At 41.4% G+C, this 10799-nt stretch overlaps 1 pseudogene; it reads left to right on the top strand.

Annotated features, from left to right (window-relative positions):
- Nucleotides 1-576: 576 nt before the first annotated feature.
- On the top strand, nucleotides 577-1703 carry LOC140511780 (actin, cytoplasmic 1 pseudogene; annotated as a pseudogene).
- The last annotated feature ends 9096 nt before the right edge of the window (nucleotides 1704-10799 follow it).

The following is a 10799-nucleotide window of genomic DNA, read 5'->3' as shown; positions in this document are numbered from 1 at the left end:
TTGGGAAAATGTCCAGAAAAGGGAAAAATAAGACTATAGAAGGTAACTTTCTTGGTGAACAGGTGTTTTCCTGTATCCTTTTGGATGAGGAAGAACAAAGCATACCATTAGAGACAGACATCAAAGTCAAGGCTTCCGCATCCAGAACTTCCAAAATAAATTTGCAATGTTTTCAGATTATGGAAGAGCACAAATACAATTTTGAAAATCAAATAAGAGAGGTGGAGGAAAAAGTGGGAAGAGAAATGAGAGCAATGAAAGAAAATCATGAAAAGCAAGTAAAAGAAAGCTAAAAGAACCCACCCACCACCCCCAAATACTGAAGAAAATAATACCTTTAAAAATAGGGTAGCTCAAATGGCAATAGAGTTCCAAAAAAAAAAAAAAAAATAGGAGAAAAATGCTTTGAAAAGCAGAATAAGCCAAATGGAAATGGATGTTCAGAAGCTCACTGAAGAAAACAGCTTGACCTGTGAGCTCTCCCACCCAACGTGCACTCGCTTCCCCCCGGCCTCCAGATGCTTCACCACCTCCTCTCTCTCTTAAGGGTTTAAATCTGCCATTTCAAAGTTCGCCATGGATGATGATATTACTGCTCTCGTTGTTGACAATAGCTCTGGAATGTGCAAAACTGGCTTTGCTGGAGACGATGCCTCTCAGGGCATTTTCCTTTCCATTGTTGGGTGCCCCAGACATCACAGTGTGATGAGGGGTATGGGCGAGAAAGACAGCTATGTGGGGGATGAGGCTCAGAGCAAGAGAAGTATTCTGGCCCTTAAGAACCCTATCGAACATGGTATTGTCACCAACTTGGATGACATGGAGAAGCTCTGGCTTCATACTTTCTACAATGAGCTCCATGTGGCTCCTGAAGAGCACCCTGTGTTGCTCACAGAAGCCTCCCTGAACTTCAAAGTCAACAGAGAAAAGATGACTGAGATTATGTTTGAGACCTTCAACACCCCAGCCATGTACATTGCCATCCAGGCTGTGCTGTCCGTGTGTGCCTCTGGTTGTACCACTGGTATTTTGGTGGACTCCAGTGATGGTGTGACCTACACTGTGCCCATCTATGAAGGTTATGCTCCTCCCCATGCCATCCTTCGTCTGGATCTGGCTGACCATGGTCTAACAGACTATGCATGAAGATCCTGACCAAGAGAGGGTACAGATTCCCTCCCACAACTAAGAGGGAAATCGTGCATGAGATCAAGGAGAAGCTGTGTTACGTTGCCCTAGACAATGAGCACGAGATGCCCACTGCTGCATCTAATTCCTCTCTGGAAAAGAGCTATGAACTCCCTGATGGTCAGGTTATCACCATTGGCAACGAGAGGTTCCGGTGCCCAGAAGCTCTCTTCCAGCCATCTTTCTTACGTATGGAATCCTGTGGAATCCACAAGACTACCTTCAGTTCAATCATGAAGTGTGGTTTTGACATTTGTAAGGATTTGTATGCCAATACCGTATTGTCTGGTGGTACCACCATGTACCCAAGCATTGCCAACAGGGTGCAGAAGGAGATTACAGTCCTAGTTCACAGCACAATGAAAATCAAGATCATTGCCCCACCTGAGCACAAATACTCTGTCTGGATTGGAGGCTCCATCCTGGCATCTCTTTCCACCTTTCAGCAGATGTGGATCAGCAAACAGGTGTATGATGAATGTGGGCCTTCCACTGTCTACCTCAAATGTTTCTAAACGGACTGTGTGGTTTGTTTTTTTTTTTTTAATTTTTTTTGTCAAAAGGGTGTGACATGATAATTGCCCCAAAAAAGAGATGAGATTGACATGGCTTTATTTGTTTTTGTTTGTTTGGTTTGTTTGTTTGTTTGTTTGTTTTTTGGTGCTTGACTCAGGATTTAAGAAGTGGAACCGTGAAGGTGATGAACTGTGTAAGTATGTTGGAGGCAAACATCCTCAAAGTTCTACAATGTGTCTTCAGGACTCTTGATTTTAAATTTGTGTTTTATTATTATTATTATTATTATTATTATTATTATTATTATTATTATTATTATTATTATTTAGTGTTTTACAATCACTGCCATTTTTGTTTTTTTAATAGTCATTCCAGATACTGTATAATGCATTGTTACAGAGTAATTAGCTCCATAAAAGGAGCTAAGTAACAAATCCAGATGGGGAGGTAGGAAGGGGGGGAGGGGAAGGTACTAGTATTGCTTTACATGTAAATTAATGTAATCCTTTAAAACAAACTTTTTGTATCTTCCGCCTTAATACTTGTTCCTTTCTTTTTAAATTGTCAGTCATATTGAATGGCCCCCTAAATTCCCTTCCTGTCCCTAACATAGATATGAATGAACACTTCACAGTCTCCTTGTGAGTTTTATGAGATTGATGCCAGAACTCAGGGGAGGGAAGGAGCTTTACCTGTACACTGACTTAAGACCAGTTCAAATAAAAGTCCACATGTTAAAGAAAAAAAAAAAGAAAATAGTTCTTTAAAAATTAGAATGGAGCAGATGGAAGCTAATGACGTTGTGAGAAACCAAGAAATTACAAAACAAAACCAAAAGAATGAAAAAAAATAGAAGGCGATGTGAAAAAAAATCTCAGACAAACAAATGACATCTAGGAGATGTAGGAGAGACACTTTAAAAATTATGGGGATATCTGATAAAAAAAAGCCTACACATCATCTTTCATAAAATTATCAAGGAAAACTGCTCTAATATTCTAGAACCAGAGGGTAAAATAAATTTTGAAAGAATCCATCAATCACATCCTGAAAGAGATCTGAAAACAAAATCTCCTAGGGGTATTGTAGCCAGATTCAAGAATTCCCAGGTCAAGGAGAAAATATTGCAAGCATCCAGAAAGAAATAATTTGATAATTACAGAAATACAATCACGATAACACAAGATCTAACAGCTTCTCTGCCAAGCCTAGAGGCCTGTATTGGGCTACCCGAGTCTTCCTTACCTCACCTCCCGAGGTCTTCGGCTGGCCACGCCGGATGCACGTATGAGAGAAAGGACGTTCCAGAGTCAAACAGGGGTTGAGCTTTATTACAGGGTTTCGGTTACAAGTGCAGGGGGTCTTCTTTAGGAGGAAATTTCCTAAGAAGGCTAAGCTTAAGGGAATGGAAGTAGAAGTACAAGCGGGGAGAGAGGGGGAGGGGAGAGAGAAAAGAAAAGAAGCGGAGCCCTACTTTTCTCTTTGGCTCCACAAGTGCTAAGAGAGCTTTTAGGCTTCCTCAATCCTACTTAATCTTCAGCCACACAGTTTGCATCTCAATACCGTGCTGTTAGGTAACTAGGTGTGCTCCAATCCGGGACGACCTTGAGGGCAGGGAGACTCCACCCATCAGGTATCTCCGGGGGAGAGGCGGAAATACCCGAGCTAGCTGAGCTAGCTCGGTCTGACCTTCTCGAACCCCCGCTGTTCATGGAGGGCCTCGTAAGACTCTAAGATTTAGAAGTCCCACTTTTACCTGCCCGAGACTGTCCACACGGAATTGAGCTTCCAGTCCCAACATATCCCCTTCTTTGTTATGCGCGGAGCGCACCTGGCTCTAGAGCAAACAGTGGCTGGAGGCTGAGTGGATTAAGGAAGGCCTTTAGCATATGAGTACCTTACAACAAGACTTCATTCACACAGAAATCTGCAGCTAGCACAACTGACAAAGGGAGGCATCAAATAAAACAAAGATGAAACTAAATGGCTGAGTTACAACAGGGGAAGTGCAATCAACTAAAATCCCAAAGCATATTTTAAGAGAAGCAGGTGGTGTAGGCGCCTTACACCACCACTCCCTTAATCTTGCAAATGGATCTATACAGGTGGAAAATTGGTCACCTCCTCCCCACCCAAGTGTCCTGGGTTTGTGATATCAAAGTCCTCATTCAGCTGGCAAAAAAAGGATGCCTAGATGGGAAACTGTCAGCAGCAGTGTCTGTGGTTGTGATGAGGGCTGCTTCCTCTCTGGGCAGCAAGGTTAAAGCTGTCAGCAGCAGGCTCAGGTGGTGTATGATCCTTCTCCGGGGTCTCTGGGCTCTCCGCCTCCTGCGTCTCCGCCGTCTCCGACCTCGGTTCCCACCTACGGATCCTTCTAATGGGAATCCACGCATTCCCTTTTCCTGTGGAGACACAAAGATACCCTCGACCCCCTATTAGTATCTTAAAATGTCTCATAGCTGGAGTAGTATGTGCGCTCCTTGAGACAGCTGTATCAAGCTCTGATTGTATTAGGCCTCTTGATCTTGGCTCTGATTGTATTAGGCCTCTTAATCTTAGCTCTGATTGTATTAGGCGACCTTTTCCCCTTCTTTGTTTAGCGAGGATCGCCTTTAAGGTAAAATTGATAAGAATGCATAGTGGCTGGTTACTTTGGTATAGCAGCTGCCAGGAGCTTACAAATGCTTGATTAACATCTGTAAGGAACCTGAACTTTACTGATTTTTTCTTTATAACAAACACAGAAGCATTCCAGGGTGCTAATTGCTCCTTAACCAGTATTTGTAATGCCTGGAGTTTTTCTGAAGTCAGAGACCATTGCGCCACCCAAATCGGGGTGTCTGACTTCCAATTCAAGGGTGGGGACTCCAGTACAACAGCAATGGCCCTTACTAAAAATTTGATAGCTTCATCCCGAGGCGGCTCATAATGTCCCTGCCCCAGATGTTAAAACTAAGTCCTGGAATCACCAACGGCCATACGGTCCTTTGGCGATCCTCTGCCTCCCACTTTACTGGGTGCATTGTCTCTAAGGTATTTTGGCACCCTCCTATTCCCCACACTGGTCTCTGGCTTTCTTTGAGCTTCCAGTGCCTTAAGGGAAGGGCAATAGCTATGGGAAGCTGATCCTGGCCCCTCCCTGTACTTATTTCTTTCTGCCCAGGGGTAAGGCAGGCTCTAGCTAAGCTCTTCCAGTCATTAGGAGTCAGAACGAACTGACCGCTGAGAGTTTCAAGCATGGCTATAACAAAGGGTGAATTAGGGCCATGCTTGGTACAAGCCTCTTTAAGAGTCGCCACTCTCTTCCACTCTATAGGTATGTGGCTCCTCCGAACCCCACCGGGGACACTGGGGTCCGCTATTTCTAACACAGGAAATGTCCCTACATCTTCTCCATTCTCTATAGCCTTTCTTATTCCTTTTTCCAAACTGGACTGTGGCCCTGAACTGTCTGACCCATGGAGCAGGTTATAAGGAGGCGCAGAGGGAAGGCACGGCGTATTCTCCCCTGCGTTGCTTTTTCCATCCGCTAGATGGAGCTCCAGGTCTATTTTTTCTTTACGCTCCTTAACTTTCCGCTTAACTTTCTGCTTGCCTGGGTCCTCCCCTCCCCTCTCTCCGCTTCCACTCTTATTCCAATCCCGCCCTGGCCTCTCCGGCCTTTCCTTACAAAATTCTCGGAGGTCATTTAACTCTATTGTGACCCCCGCCTCCCTGCATTCCCTGTGAAGTTTCTCAGCCCAGACCTCCTGTTCCTCTGGCTTTATTACTGGCAATTGATTCCTCATCCCTGCCCTTTTCCCAGGGGTTTGGGAAGCTTCTCTCCCCTTTCTCTCCTTCCGAATCTAGGATTCGGGACTCGCTTCTTTCACAGCCCCTTCCGGGTGTACCCCAAAAGCACCCAGGATTATCTACGCTCCCAATCCCTGTTGGGGCGACAACTGCCAAGCCTAGAGGCCTGTATTGGGCTACCCGAGTCTTTCTTACCTGTCCAGGTCTTCGGCTGGCCACGCCGGATGCACGTATGAGAGAAAGGACGTTCCAGAGTCAAACAGGGGTTGAGCTTTATTACAGGGTTTCGGTTACAAGTGCAGGGGGTCTTCTTTCTTAGGACGAAGAGGGGGAGATTTCCTAAGAAGGCTAAGCTTAAGGGAATGGAAGTAGAAGTACAAGCGGGGAGAGAAGGGGAGGGGAGAGAGAAAAGAAAAGAAGCGGAGCCCTACTTTTCTCTTTGGCTCCACACGTGCTAAGAGCGCTTTTAGGCTTCCTCAATCCTACTTAATCTTCAGCCACACAGTTTGCATCTCAATACCATGCTGTTAGGTAACTAGGTGTGCTCCAATCCGGGACGACCTCGAGGGCAGGGAGACTCCACCCATCAGGTATCTCCGGGGGAGAGGCGGAAATACCCGAGCTAGCTGAGCTAGCTCGGTCTGACCTTCTCGAACCCCCGCTGTTCATGGAGGGCCTCGTAAGACTCTAAGATTTAGAAGTCCCACTTTTACCTGCCCGAGACTGTCCACACGGAATTGAGCTTCCACTCCCAACACTTCTCCATTAAGGGACCAAGGGGCTTGAAATGGGATATTCCAGAACTCAAAGTAACTAGTATTAAAGCCAAGAACTACCTACCCAGCAAAACTGAGTATAATACTTCAAGGGGAAAAATGGTCATTGAATGAAATAGAGGATGTTCAAGCATTTTTGATGAAAAGACCAGAGCTGAATAGAAAATTTGACTTTCAAATACAAGAATCAAGAGAAGCATGAAAAGGTAAAGAGGAAATAGAAATCATAAGGGATTACTAAAGTTGAACTGTTTACATTCGTACCTGGAAAGGTAATATTTGTAACTCTGAAGACTTTTTTTCAGTATGTGGAGGGATTATATACATATGACAGAGGACACAGGGTGAGTTGAATAGATAGGAATGACACCTTAAAATTAAAATTAAGGGGAGAGAGAAGAATATATTGAGAAGAGAAAGGGAGAAATGAAATGGGGCAAATTGTTTCTCATAAAAGAGGCAAGAAAAAGCTTTTTCAATGGAGGGGAAATGAGAGAAGGTGAGAGGGAAAAAGTGAAAATTACTCTAATCACATTTGGTCTAAAGAGGGTATAACATGCACAATGAATTTAGTATGAAAATATCTTAACCTACAGGAAAATAGGGGAGAAGAATAAAAGTGGGGTACAGGGGAGAATGATAGAAAGGAGGGCAAATGGAGGAAAGGAATAATTAGAAGTAAACACTTTTGGGGAGGGACAAGGTCAAAAGAGAGAATAGAATAAATGGGGGACAGAATAGGTTGGAGGAAAATATAGTTAGTCTTTCACAACACATGTATAGCCTATATTGAATTGATTACCTTCAAAGTGGGGATGTGTGGGGAAGGAGGAAGGGAGAGAAGTTGGAACTCAAAATTTTACGAACAAATGTTGAGAATTATTTTTGCATGCAACTGGGAAATAAGAAATACGGGTAACGAGGTATAGAAATCTATCTTGCCCTAAAAGAAAAGAGAGAAATTGGGGATAAGGGAAGGGAGGAGTGTGACAGAAGTGAGGACAGATTGGTGGAAAGTGTATTCAGAATTCATGCTACCTTGGGTGGGGAAAGGGGAGAGATGGGGAGAAAATTTGCAACAAAACATCTTGTGGAAATGAGTGTTGAAAACTAACATAAATAAATTTTATAAAAAAAGAAAAAGAAAAGTACCGACATACACAAAGAAAAAAAAAGAAAAACTTTTAAGTGGTGTTAAGGAACACTGTTTATAACAGTGAAATTGGTACTATTAAAGGGCCTAAAAATAAACCAACAAGATATTGCTTCCAAGAAAGAAGAGGAGAGTTGGTACAGAAAGGAGTGAGGAAGAGAGAATAATAAGTTTGATTCTGTGGCAAAATATGTTTCTGTATTGTGCCTCAAAATTATGACACAGGTACTACTCAAAAGGATAAATATTTGGCATAAAGAAGATAAAATGACTTCAATAACCAAAATTGGGATTCTCTATAAGGGGGAATGGATATTTCTCAAGGCCTATTAAGTCATAATCAACCCTTCCAACTACTCTAATGTTCTCTGTGACAGTAGAAAGTCATGGGGGCCGGGGAGGAGTAATTTCAGAAAGAAAAAAACACTGTTAACAAATCTGTAGTAAATCATAGTTATAGTTTTAAAAATCATACATGAACCAACTTAACGGAGGAGAGGTAGCAATTTAATCCTGGCTCAATAGAGGTTTTAGGGGAATTTTTCATTTTGATGGATAATAGTGTACTTTTCATAGTGTGTTCAATTTAAGCATTCCCCCCCCCCCCGCCAAAATCCCACTGGAAAAATGGGATGATTAGTAAGGCATCCTATAGCACTTTACAAGAAAAATGATACATAAAAATAAAATGCTATATTAGTTACAGGCTGGGTAGAACAATAAACTCAGCTTATTAAATATACAAACATCTGATTTTATTGGCAATGTAGATCTCTCTGACGTCAGATCTTCATTTAGAAGTCCAAAGAGGAAAATAATTGGATATCTTAGAAACTAATTGTTCTATGGAGGCATTATTTTCAGGCACAGTTATTTCTTCTGGTAAACAAATTTCCTAACACAATTATTATTACTTTTTTCTCTTATGATACTAAATATGTTTTATTAATATCTGCCTTTAAAAATGTGACAGGATAACACAGAAAAATAGATTAACGAAAGTCACAATAACGCAGATGTTCAAGGTACTGCTCAAACATACTTAGCTAATCTATTAAATAGACCTATCGACAAGATCATATTCAAACCACCTCCAGAGTACCATTTGTAAAATGAATGCAAAAGCAATTTAGAAACCAGTTACTCATCTTAAAATGTGATGTGACATTTTTCATTAGGTATTAAAAACCACAAGCAAAAGCACTATACCCATTAAAGGGCTGTTCTTTATAGATACAACCAAAGCAGAAAATTGAGAAAATGTTAAATACATTAATGAATAGATAACTGAAACAAGAAAGAAAGAAATACTAAAAAAATAAGTCTGTCTTTCAAAGCACTCCTGTTTATAAATGATTCTTAATCAGAATAGCAGGAGCATGGACAGACAGAGAATGACAGAGAGAGGGAGAGAGAGAGAGAGACAGACAGACAGAGAGACAGACAGAGACAGAGACAGACAGAGAGACAGACAGAGGCAGAGACAGAGAGAGACAGAGAGAGAGAGAACAATCACAGGAAGAATGTATATTTTGGATATTTAAAACTATGCAAATTGTGTAGTAATTGAATAATTTTAAGTATTAATGTTATATTTTGATCTGGACATTTCAATATTTTTTTTCTCTATAGTCTGCACCCAGAAAACTTTGGTTTTCTTTATTTCCTGAAGAGGTCGCCATTCCTTTTAATTTTCATTTACTTGACAAAGTATTCTGGGAGACTATGGGCAAGAAGAGCATCTAGTTTCTATGACAGCTGAACCTGAAGAAGTCTGTCAATTAAGACATTTCCCTATCACGTTATTTTAGACTGGACAATTGTCAACTTTTAAGAGACTTGTGTCAAAGGGTAGAAGAGGCATTCATCAGTCCTGACTCAGATTTACCTCAGAAAAATTGACCTAAGTCCATAGAATTTCTAATCATAACTACATATCATTATGCTCATTCCACTTCTGAAAAATTCCTACTTACTATGGAAGGGTTAAGTTTCTATGAGCCTTCACCACCTCCTCTTTGGTCATCCCCCCCAGAAAAAGAGCCATCTACATACTTTTGACGGTGATAACTTTTCAACACAATTCTTAGGTTGTAATCTATCTATACCCCTAAAAGTTTTTATTGGAGACTTTCAAATCCAGAGGGTAACATTTAGGCCCATGGCAATACTGATGCATAGCTCTTAAGTTCATGCTTCTGAGATGTGCTGACATGCAGAGACCTAGATATGTGGATTTCAGTATCATGGCAAATTGTGTTAAGAGCATTTTTTTACAATCTTAAAAGGAAAGGGATATGGTGGCACACAAATGCTTTAGGTTATATTTTTGCTTCATATAAAAGATAGTTTTTGACCTATTTTTCAGCAAAAACATATGTGTATATGTACACACAAATATGTAGTGCACATACTATATACATATATAATGGACACACATCATTATAATGGTTATTCAAATGGAAAGGTCTTTTTCATTTATTTAAAAGTCCATGGGACCGAAAGGCTGAGTCACACGAGTCTGTGGTGGGAAGAGCTTGCTGAATGGGTGGAACAGAAAGAGGCAAAGCTAGAGCAGAGCTGAGAGAAAGTTAATCAGACAGCAAGCAGAGCTGGGAAGGATGCAGGTAAGCAGGCAGTCAGTTAGTGTGAGTGAGATAGCTTGTTTTATTTATTTTTTAAAATTGTCTTTAAGGGAGCCTGCTTGTGATTTGTTTAAGGGACCTGGTTTGTGGGAAGCTTAGCTTGGGGATGCTCTTGTCCTCTGCATTGTTGCTGTGTATAGATTTTTGTTGCCATGATGGATTTGTCTTTCTAGTGTTTGAATAAATTTTTTGGTTCTGTCTTGCATGTGAAGAGTCTGTTGTATTTCACGATTCAGAATTGTGTCGGGATATTCACGGCCCCTGTACACACTGTGAATATAGCATTGGAGCTATAATCAGATAAATGTATATGTATATATGTATTTATCTCACCTCCTTATGCCTTTTTACACGGTTAGCACAGTGAGACGTTCATAACCTTATACCTAGAAAATTGCAACAGCCTGCTCATTGGTCATTCTACTTTAAGTCACTTTCTAGGCCAATCCATCCTTCAGTCAGTTGTCAAATTCATCTTTCTAAAATGAAGATCTGACTACATCACCTCTCTCCACACAAACACACCCACACAATCCATCCAAATGAAAGAAAAAATAGGGGTACAGAAGAGACTGACCCCCTGTGATCCGAATGGTGGCTTGAACCCTTAGGTGTACTATTGTTCCCCTCCATTAAAGATATTTCCCACCCATTAATTGGCCTGCCCATGAAGGGAAGTTTGATCAGGGAAGATTTGTAGGAAGGCCCACACCTTTTGTAAATAAAGCA

Source organism: Notamacropus eugenii, chromosome 6 (genome assembly GCF_028372415.1).
Source record: "Notamacropus eugenii isolate mMacEug1 chromosome 6, mMacEug1.pri_v2, whole genome shotgun sequence".
Lineage (NCBI taxonomy): Eukaryota > Metazoa > Chordata > Mammalia > Diprotodontia > Macropodidae > Notamacropus > Notamacropus eugenii.
This window is presented reverse-complemented; position numbering and strand designations above follow the sequence as displayed.